Genomic DNA, 22,118 nt, shown 5'->3' with positions numbered 1-22,118 from the left:
TCGCCCAGTATATGGTATATGAGTGAATGTTCCATGGACACTTGAATATGTATTCTGCTCTTACTGAGTGTGTTCTTTAAATGTCAGTTATATCCTGTTGATTGATGATGTTTTCAGTTCTTCCATATCCTTGCTGATTTTTCTCTCTGGTAGTTGTATAAATTGCTGTGTTGAAGTCTCAAATAATAATTGTGGATTTAAAACTTTCTCCTTTTACCTTTTTCAGTGTTTGCTTCATGCATTTTGAAGTTCTGTTGTTTGGTGCACACACATTTAGTATCACTAGGTCATCTAGGTGGATTATTCCTGTTATCTTTATGTAATGACCCTCTTTGCCCCTAATAATTTCCTTTGCTCTGAAGTCTACTTTGTCTGATATTAATATAGCCATTCCTGCTTTTTCTGATTAATGTTCACATGATATATCATTTTCATCCTTTTACTTTGAACTACCTATATCATGATGTTTAAAGTAAGCTTCTTATAGACAGTATATAGTTGGATCATGCTTGCGATTTTTTAATCTACTCTTCCAATCTCTGTCTTTGACTTGGTTATTTAGATCATTTACCGTTAATGTAATTATTGCCATGTCAAAGATTTGGTCTACCATGTTATTTTTTGTTTTGTCTTTTACCTTAGTTTCTCAATCCTGTGTTACCCTTATTTTTCCTTCTTGTGGGTTACTTAAACATTTTTTAATAAGTCCATTTTAATTTAATTCATTTATAATCATTTGTGTATACTGTTTGTATAGTTTTCTTAGTGGTTGCTTTTGGCATTACAGTATACATATGTAACTTATCATAGCCTACTGGAATCAGCGTTTCATTACTTCAAGTGAAGTTTCAAAATTTTACTTCCATTTAGGTCTCTTAATATTCCCCAGTTTTAAAGTATGATTTTCTGTAGTATTTCCTTTCTCTACATTGAGAACCCCATCAGATGGTGTCATCATTTTTGCTTTGACCATCATATAGAATTTAAGAAACTCATGAGGCTAATGATAGTCTCTTATATTTACCCCATTTGTTTTCACCCATTCCATTGTTCCCCTTTTCTTTCTGAAGTTCCCAGTCTTCTGTTATTGTTTATGTTTTCATAACAGTAGGTGATATCTTGGATTTCCAGTGCAACTGGATATGAGTTTCAGGAAACACTGAGCCTGGCTCACTTAATGCTACTGAGTTGGAGGGTTTGTATACGTTGGGCCTGTTGGCACAGCAGATGCTAGCAGATTAGACTAATGTTGATGGGACTAGTGCCACAGGAGGATGGGTTCCCATTCAGGCTATGCTGCTGCTACAGTAGATCAAGTCCCCCTCTACCCCAAGTGTGGGGCAGTGACCTGCTGCTGTCACTGCTTTGTATTAGGCTCCTTTTGCCTCAGGTGTGTGGTGGGATCCCTTGGAAGCTGCTGCTGCTGCTGCTGTCAATCACAAGGTTAAATTCATTTCAGAAATACTTAAGTATAAATATATAGCCTGGCTCTTGTAGGACCTCTGTTTTTTTTTTTATTGCTTTCATACAAATTATCCCAAATTTAGTGACTCAAAACAACGTAAATTTATTACCTTACAAGTCTGACATTGGTCTCAATTAAGTAAAAGTGTTGGCAGGATCAACAGATGAATGGATAAAGATGTGGCACATATATACAATGGAATATTACTCAGCCATAAAAAGAAATGAAATTGACTTATTTGTAGTGAGGTGGATTGACCTAGAGACTGTCATACAGAGTGAAGTAAGTCAGAAAGGGAAAAACAAATGCCATATGCTAACACATATATATGGAATCTAAAAAAACAAGAAAAAATGGTTATGAAGAACCTAGGGGCAGGGCAGGAATAAAGACGCAGCCATAGAGAGTGGACTTGAGGACACAGGGACGGGGAAGGGTAATCTGGGATGAAGTGAGAGAGTGGCATGGACATATATACACTACCAAATGTAAAATAGCTAGCTAGTGGGAAGCAGCCACAAAGCACAGGGAGATCAGCTCTGTGCTTTGTGTCCACCTAGAGGGGTGGGATAGGGAGGGTGGGAGGGAGGGAGATGCAAGAGGGAGGAGATATGGGGATATATGTATATGTATAGCTGATTCACTTTGTTATGAAGCAGAAACTAACACGCCATTGTAAAGCAATTATACTCCAATAAAGATGGTTAAAAAAGAAAAAAAAGTGTTGGCAGAGCTACATTCTTTTCTGGAGGCTCTTAGGGGTGTTTCTGTTCCCTGGACTTTATCCGCTTCCAGCGGTCACTTGTAGCCCTTGACTGAGAGTCCCCTTTCTCCACCTACAAACCCCAAAATGTTGCATCTCTCTGATTCTGCTTCTATTAGGACATCTCTCTCTTTCTCTTTCTACAGTTGGGAATGGTTTTCTGCTTTTAAGGACTCATGCAATTAGATTTGTTCCATGAGGTAATCCAGGATAATCTTTCTATCTCAAGGCCTATAACTTCAGTCATATCTGCAAAGTCCTCTTTACCATGTAAGGTAACATATTATTGGGTTCTAGGGATTAGGGTGAGGGCATTTTTAGGAGCCATTATGCTGCCTACCACACCCTTAACAAGTGACCTTGAGAAAATTACTGAGACTTTAAAGCCTTACTTTCCTCAAACATAAAATGGAAAGAAAGATAACTAGTTAATATCATGAAAGTGAAACAGTATATATGAAATCAACTAATTCAAAAAATAAGATTTCTTCTTTTTCTTTATGATTGGCATGATTCTCAGAGTTCAGTTACTTGAAGAGTTACTTTTTTTTAAACAGAACTAAGGAATTTCAGGGTTCAGGTGCTGTAAGATTGTCTGAATTATCTGAGTAACAATTAGCTAAGCACAGGTGTAAAGCATTTGATTTACTCCCTGGTGTCCTTTATCTTCTCATCCCACTAAATCCATATCCCTTGTCTAGCTCCAGCCAGTAGAGTCAGAGCTTGTTTTACTGTTTAACTAAAGTTCAATTTAAATTTGCTCTACCTCTCCAGATTCTCAGCCCTGGTTGCATATTATAATCACCTGGGGAGATTTCAAGACCTACTTGATGCCAAAGTTTTACCTATCATGGATATTTGAGGAGGGACCTGGAATGAAATGCCCTAGCTTATGGTTTTTGGAGCCAAATCATAGTCTACACTGAGCCAAATCATTTGCGAGATCAGCTCTAAAAAGCAATTTATCTGTGGTGACTGATGCTCTTCCTTTGTCAGTATGCTTGTCCCTCTTTGGGGGAAAAGAAGAAGGGGAAAAAAACCCCAGCGGTTGGGCTCCCTGAATTATAACCTGATGCTGTGGAATTAGTGTTGGCTCAGAGCGCACATCTTCGGATACCCATTCTCTCTCCTGCTTCCTTGCATGAGCTTATATCCTTGGGCAGTTTTTCATCCACCACCCTCTTTTGCTTCTAATCTTAGCAAGTAAAGTCTCTCCTTAATGAAACAGCATTTCATGAGACTTACTGGGAGCATAGGTCTGTTCCAGACCTATCCTATGTTAGCTAAAGCAGATATAAGTGATGTATTTTTGGCATTCATCCTTGTGGGTTGGAGAGAGAAGACAGAATTTTATCCTTTAGGTGTCATCTGACTGGGCAAATGGGCTCATTCCCTCTACTGCCTACCATGTAAAATACTGAGGGTATTACCTCTAGAAGGTATCTTCTAGGTATCAAAATAGCTCAGATAAGTCATATTTCTCAGTAAAAGGTGACAAAACTATGGCTTAGGTGGTGAATATTCCATGTCAATTTGTCTGGGCCACCATGCCCAGTTATTTGGTCAAATATTATTCTGGATATTTCTGTGATGGTGTTTTTGTGTTTTTAAAAATTTTTATGTTTTATTTATTTATATTTTTGGCTGCATTGGGTCTTCGTTCCTGCACATGGGCTTTCTCTATTTGCAGCAAGCGAGGGCTACTCTTTGTTGTGGTGTGCGGGCTTCTCATTGCGGTGGCTTCTCTTGTTGCAGAGCATGGGCGCTAGGTGCACGGGCTCAGTAGCTGTGGTGCATGGGCTTAGTTGCTCTATGGCATGTGAGATCTTCCCAGACCAGGGCTCAAACCCGTGTCCCCTGCATTGGCAGGCGGATTCTTAACCACTATGCCACCAGGGTGTTTTTGGATGAAATTCATAATTAAATTTGTGGTGGACTTTGAGTAAAGCAGATTATCCTCCATAATATGCATGGGCCTCATCCAATCAGGTGAAGCTCTTAATAAAGACTGACCTCCCTGTCGCAAAAAGGAATTCTGCCAGAAGACTTACAGAAATTGAACTGCAACTCTTCCGAGTCTCTAGACAGCCTAACCTGCAGATTTTGAATTTACCAAGCCTCTATTATTGTGTGAACCAATTGTTTAAAATCTCTCTCTCTTTCTCTATCTTTATATAGATATGGATATAGATCTAGGTATCAATATCGATATCTAGGTCTATATCTGTCAGTATATATGGGCACATTGTATACACATGCTGTTGGTTCTGTTTTTCTGGAGAACCTTGACTAATACAGTGGCCCATATAAATAAAAGGATGAACCCAAGTTCACCCAGGTAGAAAGTAGTACAATGAGAACTGGAACTTAAGGCCTCATGACTCATTCAGCTGTGAACACTGACCCAGAACTGGCGTCCGCACACTCTGGCCCACTGATCAGATCTCGCTTGACTCCTGGTTTTGTACATAACATTTTGCTTGAACCCAGCCGCACTCATTCATTAACGTATTGTGCATGGCTGTTTCTGTGCTACAGCAGCAGATGGGCAGTTGCAATGGAGACGTATGGTACAGAAAATCCAAAATATTTACTATCTGACCCTTTACAAAGAAGATCTGCTGACCCCTGCTCTAGGATGCCATCTGATTTCTGATAGCACCGAGGAGAATAATTCATGCACATTGGGATAGATTGTTAATCTCATGTCCTCCTTAGGTCAAAGATCTCTTAAATGCTCACCCTTGCAATAGCCAGCTTGGGGAGCATTGTCTGAGGATGCAGAAATTTTTCTTGCCAGGTCTTTCCAATCCACACTGCTCCCTGACTATGGTTCTTAAAACCTTTTTTTTTTTTTAATTTTTATTGGAGTATAGTTGATTTACAGTGTTGTGTTAGTTTCAGGTGTACAGCAAAGTTAATCAGTTATACATGTACATATATCCACTTTTTTTTTTTTTTCTTTTTTCAGTACGCGGGCCTCTCACTGTTGTGGCCTTTCCCGTTGTGGAGCACAGGCTCCAGACGCGCAGGCTCAGCAGCCATGGCTCACGGGCCCAGCCGCTCCGCGGCATGTGGGATCTTCGCGGACCGGGGCACGAACCCGTGTCCCCTGCATCGGCGGACTCTCAACACTGTGCCACCAGGGAAGCCCCACTTTTATTTTTTTTTTTGGAGTCTTTTCCAAATAGCCCATTACAGAGTACTGAATGGAGTTCCCTGGGCTAATAAGAAGAGCAGGTTCTTACTAGTTATCTATTTTATGTGTAGTAGTGTGTATATTTCAGTCCCAATCTCCCAATTTAGCCTCCCCGGCACAATCCCCTGGTAACCCTAAGTTTGTTTTCTACATCCGTGCCTCTACTTCTAAAACCTGTCTATTTTAACCAACTACCACTCATTGCTTACTGTCTCTGGCTTCATGTACTTGATAATAAATCTACTTCTTGTTCTATCCTGGATGACATGTTCCAAGGACTGAGATAATATCTTATTCTACATAATTTGTCCTTGATATTGTCTATCTTGGGGTCTTCATCTATGTCCCAAAGAAGACAGTCACTCTGTCTTCTAGTACTACTATTAATACCACATTTTATGGCATGAATTTGACCCAATGCACTGAACTATCCCTTTAGAAGCTGTATGCAACCTGTCACTGGTTTTTAGCACAGGAGTAGAACTCAGATTAGTGATCATATATAAACAAATCTACGTGACCAGATACTTTTTGTCTCACCATTTATTACACAAGTAACTTCTGTCTTTGCATCTATGATGTAAATATTTTTAATCTCCTAAATTATCTGAAAAATTATTTAGAGCTTCCATTTCAGTAGGCATTGGAATTGCTGTGTTATGACTATTTCATTATTTTATTTCCAAGTGTTAAATTAGGCTTCAAGCTTTGGCCAAGAGTAGACAGGAAAGGGTTTCAAAGAAATGAAGAGTGGGAAAAACTTCTGATGCAAGGGAGACTTAATAAAGATTTGATTTTGAATCAATAATATATAATAAAAGTTTGAGTTTGAATCAATAATTTATGTCATTGCAAAATAGCTCCCTGGTAAAATTCCATTCTTTGGTAATCATTAAGTACAGAAATTAACAATCAAAATATGCAGTGACCTTCTTCATTTTCTAAAAACAAACCTATATCTAGATGAGAGGAGAATTCATCTCATAACTCAGGCTCTGGACTTACGACTCCAAGTTCTGTCTTCTTTCAACCATACCTGCTAAGTTTCTGTCTAACTTCTTGAGCATGAGGTAATGGTGTCAGCTTTCATCCCCTTCCTCAGTATATAGCTTGGTGAGTATGAGTAAGGGATCTAAAACTTGAGAACCTGGGTTCAAATCTTGACTCTAAAATTTACTTGTTGAGTACTCTTGAGCATGTTATCTGTTTTTGCCTCAGTTTTCTCATCTATAAAATAGAGATACCATTACTTCTCTCAGGGAGTTGCTATGAGGGTGAAAGAGAAAATTCATACAATGCAAGAATTTATCAGTTCTTGGAACACAATAAATACCGAAAAATAATGTTAGCCATTATCAAGGCCCCCTCATTTTATGGATAATATAGATTAGTTTATATAGGTCTAATATTTACATATGCATAAACATTTTGTACCTATGTGTGTGTATACGTTCTTCTTAGAAATTGAGCAGTCAACATTTACATCTAAAAATCTGTGCTCTGTGAAATGTAGATATCCTGTGTACAGACACAGTGCTATAGTTATCTATTGCTACATAATAAAGAAGTCCAAACTTAGTGGTGAAATAAACAAAAATTTTAATATGTGCCCAGATTTTGTGGGTCAGCAATTCAAACAGTACACAGAGGAGATGGCTTGTCTCTACTCCATGACTGATATCTGAAACCTCAGCTCATGAGGATTCGGATGGCTGGAGCTGGAATCATCTAGATAATTTTAATTCACATGTCTGGCCCTTGAAGACTGGGCCCAACAAGGACTGTTGACTGGAGTGCCTATAGATGGCTGCCCAGGTGGCTTGGACTTCTCATAACGTGGTAGTTAGGATTCAAGATAGAGTATCCCAAGAGAATGAGTGTCCAGGGTTGAAGCATTCCACGAGAATCATGCAAAAGCTGCATGACCTTTTATGACCTAGTCTTAGATGTTACATAGCATCACTTTCATTATATACTATTGCAGGCGTTGGAGACCTTTTTCCATAAAGTGTCAGACAGTCAATATTTTAGGCTTTACAAGCCATACAGTCTCTTTTGCAACTACTTAGCTCTGCTGCTGTGATGGGAAAACAGACACAAACAATACATATACTAAGGAACATGGCTGTGTTCCAATAAAGCTTCATTTATAAAAGCTGGTAGAGGCCTAGACTTGGCCCACCAGCCATAATTTACTGACCCCTGCTCTATTGTTTGAAGCCATGGAAAGCCTGCCTAAATTCAAGGGAAAACACCCACATCTGGATGCGAAGAATGGCAGTGAATCTGAGACCCTGTATTAAAACCACTACATATGGGATATTTATAAGAGGATCTGTCTGCATGCCTTGTTTCTCCCATGTATGGTGGATATGAGGTATTGGGACATCTTACATCTCTGTAAGCCTGGGTCAGGGTCAAAGTTGGAATCTGAACTCAATGACCTTGATTTCTGGAATAATCGGTAACTCTAATTATGATTTGCTTACACTCCTTACCCCAATAAATATACCACAAAAGATAGATTTCAAGTAAACAATTGCTTTATGGCAAATTTTTATCAAGTCTCCATTGACTGAATTATTCCATTTTGGTTGGAAAGCATGAGCTTTTTTCTTTCCTAAAGAGATCTGCAACTTTTCAGATGTGGCATTTCATTCTACTGAGAGGATGATGTAGGTTTTTATAAACGGAAAAAGCAGGGCAGGCTGAGTTCACTCAGATCGTACTAGTGCTTAAAGGAATAACCGAAACTGGAACACAGGCTTCCAGGTTTTCCTGTCCTGTGCTCTTTCCGGTAGGTGCCATTGTCTGCTGGGTCTGGCAGTAATAATTTCTGACCTTTACCTCTCTACGCTCTTGTGAAGTGGTTTGGGGCTTTGTTAGCTTTCTTATGAGTTTGTACTAAATTGTGTCCATAAAGTAGGCTGAATTCCTCAGGGAAGGATGATAGCTGTTACTGTGTTATTACTGCAAATGTTGTGTTGGTTACCTTTTTTTCTTTTCTTTTGTCCAGTTGTATCCTGAACTTAAAAGTTATATTATCCGAAATGAAAGATGTGCATCTGGTAGAAAAGACTAATTTAAGGGATGAAAATTCCTGATGATTGCTTCAGTCAACCCTTAATACACACTGAGCTTCATTAGTAAATAGACAACTCTCAGATCATTCCCTTGGAAGAGGTCGCATAATCAGGCTTTGTGTTGATTTCGCATTCTGTTCGGTAGAGACAGAACAAATTAGAATAATTAGCTGGTACAGGAAAGCACAAAGAACTTTCTTCTGTTTTTGTGATGCATCCCATAATAAGGGTTGAAAATGAGACTGGAGGTAAGAACGTGAAACTCAGAAGAGCAAAGGAGAGAGGATATTGTTTCTTTGAAAATATTCTTTCAGTGTTGGCCCACAAGAAATATGAAGCTGAGGAAATTTTTTTTTTAATGATGATTTTTGTGTTGATGATGTGAGTGTGGAATTAGTAAGAATCAGGAAGCAAGCATCCTTTTCCACCAAGGACTTGGGAGCAAATGAAGCCATAAATACTCCCTGCTCTTGGAAACCCTTTTGGAGCAGTAATCAGAGAAGGGTAAAGGCAAAGCCTCAGGGCAGAGGTGTTCAGAGCAAAGGGATAGGAGGAGAACAAAAGGAGAGTGGATATGTTTAGAGCTGTCATTTTGAAATTTACCTGCTTCTGATTCTGTGCTGCTTTGCTGCTCTGTTGGTCCAGTGGAAATCCTCAAAGCAGGAGCAGCGGTATTTTAAAATAATAAGGTTAGAACAAATGACTTTAATCCAGGTCTCTTTAGCTCAAAAGCACAGAGGAGAGTGTGAGGAAAGAGTGAGGCCACAAGGAATTGTTCACTGGGTACCTTTTCCCCAAACCTCACTAACTGGGAGAAACTGACCACTGGATTATGTGCCTTGAAGGAAAGCAAATATGTTGAAAGCAAACAGTGTGGAGCTTGTTTAGAAAGCAAGCTGTATCATTTGGTCACCTGCTGATGATAATAGCATTGGCTGAGACCTGACCATTTACAATGAAGGCACTTCTGTAGGTAATAAGTTCCAGGAGGGCCCGAACTGAGTATGTCTGTTTCAGCATTTAGCATGGTCTAGCATCTGAGAGGCCGGTACATTATTGGCACATAGTAGACTTAAAAATGAATATTTGTGGATTGTCTGAGTGGATGTGTGTGATTCATATCCTATTTGCAGGTCCTATGCCCTACAGTGGATTTTCAACGTCAGGTTGTGAAAGTATTTATGACGGGGATTGGCATTGTTCCCTATCTAATGGATAAAGATTACACATGAAAGGACTTTACATTGACATCCCAACAGCCTCATAGAAATTACTTAACAAAAAAATAAAATTGGATTCTGTATAATTTCTAATTTGTAAGCTGGCCAGAACACTGGTATTTCAGCCAGTCCTCTGGTAGTTCCGATGACGTCCCCATGATCACCCAGGCATAATCAGAATGGCTTTAGGATTTGGGAGCCAAAATGTTCCTCAGTATTTACGGCTTTGCTAGTCCATTTAAGAAAATGGACTATTGAAAAAATAGCTTCAGACACAATATGGCATTTTATGATTTAGCATGAAATCTGAGAAATATAGAGGTTATCGGAAGCCTGCAATGGTGAAGTTCCCTCTGCTATTGAAGTTATTGTCTTTAAACAAAGATTCTACATCAGTAATGCTATATATATATTTTTTTTTATGATATTCAGGTTAATTTCCTATTCTCTCTAAGGAAGTAATTGGTTGGTTGCTATGGGAGATGGTGTGGCTTCCAAAGGTGAAAAGTATTATTTTGTTGTAATTTCCAGCTACCTAAGGATGGGAGAGGCCCAGGACACTGCAGTCAGTATATTATGTGGAGCAGGTTATATTGTGGTTTATTTATGAACTTTTACATGTTTATTTTCTATGCAAGTTTGTGTGCTCCTTTTTGAGTTTTGGTAGATAAGTGTTTTGTAACTTTGGAATACTTGGAGTTTATATATATATATATATATAAAAAACATATATATATATATATATATATATATATATATATATATATATATATATAATGTAGTAGTTAAAGCCGTGGAGAGTGTACTAGTCTACCTAGGTTCAAATTCTGGCTTTACCCTATGACTTCCCTGTGGCTTCCTCTGCTCACCTATTAAAAAGGAGCATAATAAGACTGCTGTGGTGAGTTACATACTAAGTGCTGTTTAAGCATTTGCTATAATGATCATGTATACTCGAAGGCAAGGAACTTGCCCCTTGATCGTCTCTGTATTCCTAGTGCTTAAGAATTCCTAGTGCTTTCCTAGTGCATTGTCTTAGGATAGAGATAGCTCAGTACAGTTCTTCTCAATATAAAGTACTGTTACGTTGAAAGTCTTTGCTTGTGTACTAATAATCTATGACATATCTGCTGAGGACAAAGAAAGGAATAGTTTTAAAACTGCAATGGATAACAAAAGATTGTATGATGTAATGCCTTTATTATGTAATTATAAAACTAACAAATGATCGTGGTAGAAAATTTGAAAAACTCCTAGACAAAATAGAGATCAACAAAATTTGGAGTAACTTTCAGAGTGTAGAGCTGTCCATGAATATTAGTGCTTTCATATTTTCCAGGACTTTCAGTAGACTCTGCTTCTTGAGTCTATTCATGATATTTTACTGTAATGATGTTTTCATCATGGGGACACACACACACACAGAAATCTGTTAAAAAAAAAGAAAGACATGTAAATCACTGATGTTTCAGATAGCCACATGAAATAAAGTGAGAAAGGTCAACAAGCTGAAAGGATGTGGAGTAGCATCTCCTTAACTGCTTACATAATTCTGATAATTACCTCTTTGTGGATAAAGTAATTAATGGGGAATCTAATTTAAGAAAAAGATATGAACTGCAAGCCTTCTCGAAGCCAAGTATTTCTTTCCACAAAAGGTTACTTTCCACGGCCATTCTTCCTTATTACCAGACAGGGAAAGAGTATTGTATGGCAAAGGATCTTCCTGAAGGAGGGTGCTTCCCACACTGATTGTCATAAGTGACTTCGGGATTACTGTTGCTGTATTACCAAAATCTTAAACTAGGATATTTTTGACAAATTTGGTCCTTAGTTAATTTTTAGAGCTACAAACTGTCAGATGGCTCTGAAATAACAATTGTCTGGCTATTCTTCAGGGTGATCACAATATGGAAATGACCTTGAGGTATCACTAAAAAGCAGGAAGGTGTGAGTCTTCCTTTGGTTCCAGAGTGAAATGCGAGTTGGAGTTGGAGTTGGAGTTGGAAAAGAGGCCCACAAACAAGTGATAGGGAAGGAAATGTGAGGTCATCAGTGAAAAACCAGGTTGAAGTTAAGGTGAAGAGGCATGAGGAAATGGTCAACTGTTACAGTATTACAAAGATCATCAAGAAGCATATCCATGAATGTGGTTTGTATTGCAATCTGCTGAAAAAGAGACAAATATCCTGGCCTGGCCTTCATGGAGATTATATTTTATTGATTCTGATAATAGATTATTGTTGAAAAGGGCCTCCTATAAATTATAACCATGCAAAGGCAGCAAGATAATTTTTTTTTCTTTATGTATGTTTTTCTCATTCCTACTCACTTCTATCTTAGGGGAAGAGAAAATCACAAAAAGCAAAAATGTCAATTCTCAGCTATTCATTTTCAATATAATTTTTTTTCCAAATTCCAGTGGAGGCAATAGGTTAACTGTTAAGATTTGTAAGGCTCAAAAAGCTAGATTTTTACAAAGTGTAGCCAAATTTTATTCTATAAATAATAGCTTTGCAAATAATATATGGTGATGCAAAGTTGGAAAAAGCTGGTTTTTCTTCCATGAATGGCTTCACTGTGCTGAGAGAAGAGGCACAGAAGAAATCAAAGTAATTAAACGTGGGGTGAGTTTTCCTGATAGGGGACTCTAGTGCTTTAAAATAGACTAGATAATCCTAGGGATAATCTGAGGGTAGAACAGACCAATGCCTCATTTCCAGTCTGGTACCCTGGAAGAAAACAGTGTATTTTCTTTAAGGTCTTGAGAGGTTTTTCTTCTGCTTTGTTTTGGTTTTGGTTCATTTTGTAATCAACCTTATTAAGGTATCATTTACATAAAATAAAATGCAGACATTTTTAGTCAACGGCTCAGTGACTTTTAATTAATGTATACATTTGTATAACTAGCACCCCCATAAAGATAGATAACAATTCTAAAACCCTAGAAAGTTTCCTCCTAGGCTTTTGCAAAAGTATCCCCATCTCCCACCCCAAGGCCACCACGGATCTGTTTTTTATCTTTAGAGATGACTTTTGCCCAGTTGAGAATCTCATGTAAGTTGAATAATACAGTAGGTGCCCTTTTGATCTGGCTTCACTTGCTCAGCATATGGTTTTTGAGATTCATTCATGTTGGGATGTTTTAAACCAGGACTTTAGCCTGGGTGGCTGATGTTGTCTGAAGGCACCTATAGGTACGTCTGAGTCTCTGGCATTGTCACTGTCTGTTCTTGGCTCAGTATTTTCAACTTTATAAGAAGCACAAGGTTGAAGTAAGGAAGATCACTGTCAGTATAATGGAGGTGAAGTGGGTTCTGTTATATAATATTCTCAGCAAAAATTGACCTGCTTGGAAGCATTGTGTTGATAATGGACAAGGATACTCCTCCTCCAAAAACCTTGATACTATAAAACTTCTAAAGGACGCTGTCCTAGGACTCTTTTAATTTTCATGTTTTGGGAAACATTTCTGGAGAATTCAAATGCTCGCAACCTGAAAGAAACAATTATTCACCTGAAAGCTGACTCTGCTAAAGTTGAGTTGTCTGACCTTTACATGCTGATAGAACCCAAACAGTCTTGCAAAACAATGCTCTCTTGTTGGATATAAGCATATAGATTGTTTAAGATGGACATGTATATGCAGTAAAGTGAAAAAGCAAAGAATCTTTGAGTTTCCCTTGCTGGATTTTTTTATTTTTTCATTTAAGTTTCTATAGCATATGCTAATAATTCAGGGAAACCTCAGGTTAGTTTTAGGTCCACTCTACATAAACGTTGAAGTACTCCATATCCACCTTTTTTCTACCTTCCTTCTTTTCTTCCATCTTTCCTTTCTAACTTCTTATAATCCATTATACTTAATCCTGCATTTGCTGAGGTGGCAATTAGTGTAGGAAAATACTGTGAAATTTTGCTGTTCAGAATGCATGTTGACCAAATTCTATATTGAGAAAAGGTCTGAATTTACCCAGAGTAACCCTTTCTCAGCGTCTTTGAATAAACGCCATAGAAAGTGGGCTATATATAATATCCTGACAGGTATGTAGAACTCATATCAATTGCCCTAAAGAGCTTACCTAGCGTAGATGCATATGAATGCATTTAATAATTGCTTTATTGGCAGCAGTGCCAACCTACACAGTCTGTTTTATTTTATATCATTCTCATTACCTGCTGTTTACCACTGTATACATTGCTAATGGTGTGGTTTCTATGGCTTGTGAATTTCACGGCCAAATAATATGTAATTTATTGCACACTTCAGTGTAGAAGATGGAGACTCCATAACTTTTCGTGTGCTCTTTGCCCCTTTAGAATGTATTACACTGAGATCAGGCAAAGTAATAAATTTATTTCAAATGTGCGTGATAGCTAAACATCAATTAGGACTGATGGGCAATATTTCTGCTTCCAGCAACATAACAGTTTTTAAAGACTAAGCCATTGAACGTGGAGTCACTGAACATGGGACTCAGTTCACTGGGATCCTTCTTAGAAAACTAAAGGAAAACTTGGATTGGATTTGTGTGGTTTATTCAAGTAGTAACTAATCACCTACATCTTGGTGAACTTAATTTGTCACAATTGTTTGGTATTTTATTAACTCTCTTCCCCTTCTTCCCCGACTCTCACGAGAACGGATCATGAGTATCTTAAAACATACTAAGTCGTCTTCCATCCCTGTTAATCTAACTACAAAAGCACACTTTCCTTATCCAATGTAACTTATTGTCTTTTAGAGTGGCTGGGGTTTTAATTCTCTACAAAATTAAAACCAGCAAAGAGAAACATTTTCAAGGAGCCACCACATTGTAGCGCTTTAGAAAGAAGACTTTAGAATTAAGGGCAACTATATCATTTTATAGCTAAAGCACCTGAGGCCTAAAGTAGGCAGGTAACCATCGAGGTCAGGGAAACGGGTTGAAGATCAGGTTTCCAGAAAGAGTCTAGAGGGACCTAATCTGAGCAGGTCAAAAACTGAAAGGAGATCACGAATGTTCTGGGAAGGCTGGCATCTGGCCTCCAGTGTGGGATTCAGATGGGGAGTGGGTCCTGGGGGAACTGAGCTTCTGCAGTAGGCAGAGAAGTCCACCTCCTCTCCGGAAAGTACCACTGACATCAGGGAGTTGAGAGGAAAGAGCAGAATTCCAGTCCACCTGAGAAAGCAGGCCAGTCTGATTAACTCTGGATTTAGGCTTATTTCAGATACTTCTTGAGAAAGAACTTGGAAAAGAGCAAGTCCCACGCAGCCTCTTTTAAATCCATGCCCAGTATTTTCTGGTGGAGCTGCTTAAACCCTCCAAGTGACTCCAGTATTTTAATTTCACTCTACATTTAATTCCGACAGTTCTATGATTGATTATTTAATGGGCAAATAAGTAGGGTCACAAAAGACTGTGAATGTATTTTACAGGATGAGGATGGGCGGAGTGGAGCAGTCTGGAATAGGACACCAATAAAAAGGGATCTTGGTAAAGAAGAACGTCTATTAGAAATGGAGAGGAATTCGCAAGGAAATTAGTGCCTGACACCACGCCCTTCTCTCTGCATGTTTAGAAGCTAGTTTCTAATTTTATTTTCGTAGGAGCTGTTCCTGTGATGAATTCTCTTTTACCTCCACACCATTTACCACATGGACATATTGTGAAGTTTGTGTGAGAGAAAGCAAGTATTAGAATTTGTCTTGCAAGGAGCTATAAACACTTCCTGGAACAATCTAGGGTAGAAGGAAAAGGAAAGGAAGGTGGAAACAAAGGAGAAAGACAGCTAATGATGCTGGAGTCTCCCGCTGGGATTTGTGGTATCTCTTTTTGAAACTAAGTACAGAAAGTCAGAACTTGACTGATTGTTTCCTGATCACGGTTTGTTTTCAGTTTTGCTTTTTTCTTGCTCTCTCATCAGTTATTCCAGCCATTTCAGTTTCAGTAAGCATGCCTGTCTTGTTTCCATTTGCATTATTCATGCAAACGTTGATTGAACTGATGACCCCGAGTTATCAAGGAAACATTAGATACACCAGTAGTACATTTCTTAATTTTAGAAAAACATTACCGAGTGAAGGTTAAAATAACTCCTCTTCAATTTGTCATTTTAAAAAAACTTCTCCTAACATACAATACCTCATTGCCTAACAATGCCAGATAAATGAAGAATTCCTATGTATTCATGAATGCAGGCTAGTCTGTATATTTTTTGGCAGGTATGACCGTTACCGAGGGTAACGGCCTGGTTTGCCGGCCATGTCCTGTCTCCTAGATAGTTGTAGTTTCTGTTGTCTTTCAGTTGGTCCATTGGATATCAGAGGTGAATTTATAAAACTATACTTCCCTTTACACTTAGTTTTTTGTTTTGTTTTGTTTTACTTGAAGTATAGTTGATTGACAATGTTGTGTTTCAGGTGTACAGCCAGTGATTCAGATATATGTATTGCTTTTTCAGATCCTTTTCCATTATAGGTTATTACAAGGTATTGAATATAGTTGCCTGTGCTACACAGTAGGACCTCGTAGTCTATCTACTTTATATATACACTTACTTTGTGTGATCCACGCTGGTCAGACCACATGATTATTTTCACTTCTGATATAATTTTTTCAGGTCCAACCTCAAATCTTTGATAAGAAGATATTTTTTAGCATGTGTGTGCTCTAAATCCAACAGTAGTTATTAGAGATATGGTTTTGCATTAGGTATTCTTCACTTTTTGTTCTCGGCCAACCAACTGAAAACTAGCATTTATTTTCTGGTTGGTTTGCTAGATGTTTATGACTATAATAAAAGTCTTACATTTTGTCTCATATCTTAAAACACAATCTGAATTAGCAATGGGTATTGTGCTATACATAGGGCCTGTGATATAAATATTGTATCTAATTTCAAAAACATATAGCCTAGAAGGGAACACAGACACCTAAGCAGCAATTATGGCAACTGCATTTGTTTACTAAGTGAAATAGTACTGAGATGGATAAAGTGCTAGCAAGCCTTGAACAGGCAAATCAGCTTCAAAAATAGATGCGCAGTTCTTTAAAAATCTTTTTAACATTTTTCCATCTACATGTAGAATATAACTTAGCATAAAAACGGTACGGGTTTTATTTTAAGTAATGTAGCATTTTGACATCCTCATAATGAAATTAAATCCAGAAGAGGTTTCTCTCCATGATCTCTTGAATGGTCCTTGATCATCCACAATATTTCCCATCAACACAAAGGTGTTACCAAGGGCAGGAAACTCCAGCATTATTAAAGTTTCATAAAGCAAAGTCAATTTTAAGAATATAATGTCCCCAAACTGATAAAGGTCTTGACAGAAAATTTCAAGGGAAGCATAAATTATTTTTTGTTTGTCAGAGGGCAAAAATATTTAGGTTGAGTTAATGAATGGTAGAGTTTTTGAGTGGAGAGTGTCCTTAAAATATTATGTAGATCTGTACTGTCAACAGATGCTAGCCACATGGCATTATTTATATTTAAACAAATTTAAAAATAAGATTAAAAATTCAGTTCCTCAGTTGCATTTGCCATATTTCAAAGATGTTTATTAGCTCCATGTAGCTATTGAATACTGCATTGCATGGTACAGATATAGAATATTTTCATTATCACCAAAAATTCTATTGAGCAATACTAAAATTATACCCAGATATTCACAGAGAAGGCAACCAAGTCTCAAGGAAATAATATAACTTCCCCAAGATCACACAGCTGTGTTTTTAAAGAAAAAGCAAACGACACAAAGGAAATAGTAACAGAGGCATTAACGAAACCCAGTAAGTTTCTGGAGCAGTCAAAGTAGGGTTTAAAAATGCATACTTAGCTGTTAGCAGGGTTGAAGCTCTTGATGGTTGGTAAGATCTACCTGCCTGAATTTGGACATTAGCATTTTATGCAATGAATTAAAAGCAAAAAATACTTTCAGCGAATGGCTGCCAGCTCCATAGTTTTAGCCACTGCCGTGCTTCCAGGTTATGTTTATCATTTTCATGTACAGGGCACCACTGTGAAATGTGACAGTTTATCTGACCCCAGAGAAATCAAGAAATCTTGTGGGGGTTATGGCTATATTTGAAAAGGTTGATTTTTAAATGCATCATGCAGACTGGCCCTGTTGTAAAAGGGATTCCTGCCATCAAATAATCAAAATGTAAACTCTCTTCTTACCTTGCAAAAGTCAAAGATAGTTCCTGCATCTTTATTATTTCGTTGAAATCCAAATATTATTTTTCCATTCTCTAACTTGTTTTCCTCACAGTGTGATCAACTATTGCCAAGGAAGGAAAGGTTAGATTTATCAGTCAAAGTTTACTAAAGGCCCCCTAGGTAACTGAACCCTCAGGAGAAACAATCGTCTTGTATTCTTTTTCTGTTGTTTCAGTATCTTCGTAAAGAGTCATTTCAATATGTTTGGTTCTGTAGCAGAGGTTCTGTGAAGTGCTTATCTTCCTCTGAGGTCCAGAAAGCCTGCGAGTCTGTGGGTAAAGATGGGTAAGGAGAGAGAGGGAAGGAGGCTAGAGAGAGGCTCAGTGCTGAGATAAGGACAGTGTTCTAAAGCCTCCTGGGGGTGAGGATGGGGTGCACAAACACCCACGACTAATCTAGACAGAAACTGAATAATCAAGGGGACGACCAGTGTGAAGTCATGTGGTCACCTCTCCCTCTAGAAATAAATATTGCCCTCAGTAAGTCTCCCCCCTGCCCCAGAAGAGCATTAGGAAGGTCTGGAGAGGGGGATTATTGGCAGAAATGGGAAAAGCAGGTTGAAGGGATTAGCCTGGAGCAGAGAGCCCAAGAAACCCAAGCCAGTAGATGGAAGGCAGACTTTTCCTGGAAGTCTCCAAGCCCACGTCAAGTTCTGGGACCACCAAGTACAAGTCAAAGAGTGCTCATTTAACCCCTTTGGGCCCCCACGGGAGTGGAGGAAGACTGGACAGAGAGGGAGAAGGGGCCATTGAAGGTACAGTATTTACTATGGGATTTAACTCCTCAAAGGCCTCCCAGTAGCTTCAGATCTGCTCAAGAATCCTTCATGTCCTGCTGGTTTGCAGCGAGTGGCTCACAGCTTCAAGGCCTCCTCTGCCAGATGGAGAACTATTTCAAACATCCTGCCTCTATTTTGTATTCTAGCAATGCAGACCGGAAACGTGACCCCATTTTCAGGTTCTAAAGAGAAATTCTAAGTACCTGAAAGACTGAGGAACATGGTGGCTTTTATTTAAGATGTGGAGATACAGAGCACATACCTGGACTTGGGCCTGCAGCAGCACCGAATTGCACCAAGAGTTCCCTTTATTTTCTCTCGCATCTCTGTTCCTCCTTTTTTCTCTGCTGGATTAGCCATGGGGACTCCAAGTTCTTCATTGTGTGGTCCTGGTACCAAGATTCTCCTGGGAATTATAAAGCTATTCACCTGCTACATCGAGCACTTCTTATTTTTTCCCCAGCAACGTAAGTCATCCTTAAGAAGGGTCAGGGTGCTGGCTCTTAAATATATATTAGTCATCCCTTTGTACATTAAATTCTCTTTCTTGGAGACTGCTCCTGACATGGTGTTCACCGTGCTCTCAGCTGGCCTCCTGAAGTTCTGCCCTGCCTTCCCCACCAGGTACAGTTCAGGAGCTGCCTACCTCAGGGTGATAGGTTATCTTCTAGTTGCTTTATTCCTTTCCCTTTTACATTTAGAGAGTATAATTGGAATACATAAACTTCTCTGTGACCACAGCTTTATTTGCAACCCACAGGTTTTGTTATGGCATATTTTCATTATCATTCAATTAATAAAATTCTAATTCCCATTGCAACTTTATCTTTGACCTACATAATGATCAGAAGTATGTCTTTAATATCCAACTATTTGCTAAAATATTGGTTATATAGTTTTAAATTTCTTGCTTATTCGGAGTCTTGTTTTATAACCAGAATATAGTCAATTTTATAAATGTGCCACGTGCACCTAAAAATTTCTGCAGGATATATATATTCCATCATTGTTGGTACAGTGTTTTATATAAATTTAGGCCAAAGTTTTTAATGATGGTATTCAGATCTTCTATAATCTGCTGATTTATTGTTGTGGTTCTATGTTACTGATCTAGGTAATTCAGATTTTTCTATTTCTACTTAGATTTTTGGAATTTCCCTTCATATATTGCATTGAAGTTTAGATTTATAATATATTCCTTGTAAAGTAACAGTGGGTTTTATTATCCTGCATTATCGCCAGTGATACTTTTTGCTTTCAAATCTATGTTAACATTAAAAAATCTTCTTCAATTTTACTTATTGTTGTTATGACATAATTGTTGAATCCTTTCATTTTCAATCTGACTCTTGTCTCTTGTAGGTGGCATAGAATTAGGTTTTTTGTTTGTTTCAATAATCCTTGTCATTTGAGTATTTACAGTTAATGTATTTTCTTACAGATCGTTTACTCCTTGTTTACTATTTGTCCCACCTTGTTATGTTCCTTTTGCTCTTCTTTCTTCCTTTGAGATTTCTTCAAATTCCGTTTTGCCTTGTATTAGCTTGTTATTTTTATATAAGTAGCAGTTACACATGTACCATGACTTATTAGCTGTTTTACTGCTTCTCAGGCAATGCTGAAATCTTAAATTTCTTTTACTATATTTTCCTCTTCCATTTGTTTTAATGCATTCTAATTTTTGATATATTTTATTATTACCCTTTTGTGTTGTTAGATTTTATTTAGGTTTATCCACTTATTTATCCTTTCTGTTATACATAATTCTTTATAAAGTCCTTATTTTCATCTGTGATAATCTTCCTTCTGCCTGCAGGTCTCCCTTTATAATTTAATTCAGTCAGTTCTGATGAGAAAATATTTTCTAAATTTTGTTTGTCTGCAAATTTCCTTATTGCATCTCTCCTTCCAAACAACAATTTCTCTGCCTCTAGAATTCCCAATGGGCAGCTCTTTTCTTTAGCACTTAAAAATGTTATTCCATTATTTTCTAGTATCCATTCAGTTTCGCTGAGAAGTAAACTGTAATCTTAATCCTATTGTTCCTTTGAAAGTAATCGCTCTCTTTTTCGTCGGGCTGCTTTTAAGATGTCATGTTTTTCTTTGCCGTTCATGAATTGTAGTGTGGTGATCTTAGGTGTGGTTTTCTTTGTATTTGTTCTTGTTGCTTTTTTTTTAGTGCTTATTGAATTTAAGGCTCCATATATTCCTTTTAGTTTTAGAGATCTCTCAGCTGTTAATATTTCTGAAATATTGTTTTCATCCCAATCTCTCTCTCCTTTTTTCTTTGGACTCCAGTTTACACATATGATAAAAATGTTTACTGTCTCAAATGCGCTTATGTGTACTTTTTATTCTTTTCGTTTCCCGTGCTTTAGTCTTTATATTGTTACTACTCTATCTTCCAGTTCACTTACCTCTCTTTACCTGTGTCCAATCCACTACCGAGTTTTAAATTTCGTATAATTTTTAACTCTATCAGTTCAACTTCAATCAGTTTCTAGTTTCTAGTTGTCAAGTTAAATTCTTCACCTTGTCATCTATTTTCTTGAACTTGATAATATTTACCAAAATATGTATGAAATTTAATGTTTAGGTCATCTATGATTCTGATTCTGTTTTGTTTTTTATTCTAATTCTCCTTTTTTTGGTAGTCTTGGTGGTTCTTCAGTGAATACCAGACTTGGGATATGACAAGTTGTAGAGAATCTGAATGACATTACAGTTGCCCTTTGGACAACCTGGGTTTGAACTGCACAGATCCACTTATACATGGATTTTTTTTTCAATAAGTAATACAGTACTACATGAGCTGTGGTTGGTTGAATCCTCAGATTCAGAACCACAGATAAGAAGGGCCGACCATAAAGTTGTATGTGGATTTTTGACTGCACAGGGAATCAGCGGCTCTAAATACTACATTGTTCCAGGGTCAACTGTATTTTCTTGAGGAGAGAATTTCCTATTCTTAGGTAGGGGAAGATCACCTCAGTCACCTGGACCAACTTCATACTCATTTTCCTTCTTTATAAGGTTCAATGTAGATGTTGCATCAACCTTCCTAACACACAGACACACAGACAGACAGACAGACAGACACACACACACACACACACACACACACACGTAGAGACTTCCAGTGTCCTAATTCGTATCATTAGTTTTCCATTGGGCCACAAATCTTTCATAGGTTCTGAACCCCAATTTGTCTCTTCAGCATTATGAGCCAACTAAGTCTTTGCTTTGACTTCAGTTAGCTTTTGTTTGACTTCTTAGCATCTTGTCTTGTCTACCTTTTATACATGGAAAATACTGCAAGGGAACACTGTTGCTGAATGCAGCTCCGTTCTCTGAATCTTTACTCTCTCTGTGATTTTGGTCCTTAAAATTCTAGCTGCCTTG

The 22,118-nt window shown here is 37.9% G+C and overlaps 1 protein-coding gene and 1 pseudogene across 14 annotated transcripts in view; both read right to left on the bottom strand.

Moving 5' to 3' along the window:
* The window catches only part of LOC132518432 (ferritin light chain-like), a 31,911-nt pseudogene extending 12,835 nt beyond the window's left edge, over positions 1-19,076 (bottom strand).
* LOC132517307 (UDP-N-acetylglucosamine--peptide N-acetylglucosaminyltransferase 110 kDa subunit-like) overlaps positions 1-22,118 on the bottom strand; it is a 252,303-nt gene that overhangs the window by 150,791 nt on the left and 79,394 nt on the right. For 5 of the 14 annotated variants that reach the window (XR_009539693.1, XR_009539691.1, XR_009539694.1 and 2 more), the window contains 2 exons: positions 18,979-19,122; positions 17,068-18,207 (listed from right to left, as the gene is read on the bottom strand). The exons of 3 other annotated variants lie outside the window; for them this stretch is intronic. The gene's annotated coding sequence lies outside the window, so the exon portion shown is untranslated. Of the gene's footprint in view, positions 1-7,998; positions 8,645-11,142; positions 11,160-17,054; positions 18,208-18,978; positions 19,123-22,118 lie in introns of those variants that run through there. 6 more of the 14 variants (XR_009539692.1, XR_009539690.1, XR_009539697.1 and 3 more) reach the window with 5 other exon arrangements.

Source organism: Lagenorhynchus albirostris, chromosome 3 (genome assembly GCF_949774975.1).
Source record: "Lagenorhynchus albirostris chromosome 3, mLagAlb1.1, whole genome shotgun sequence".
NCBI lineage: Eukaryota > Metazoa > Chordata > Mammalia > Artiodactyla > Delphinidae > Lagenorhynchus > Lagenorhynchus albirostris.
The sequence above is the reverse complement of the archived record's forward strand: the minus strand, read 5'-3'. Positions and strand labels throughout refer to the sequence as shown.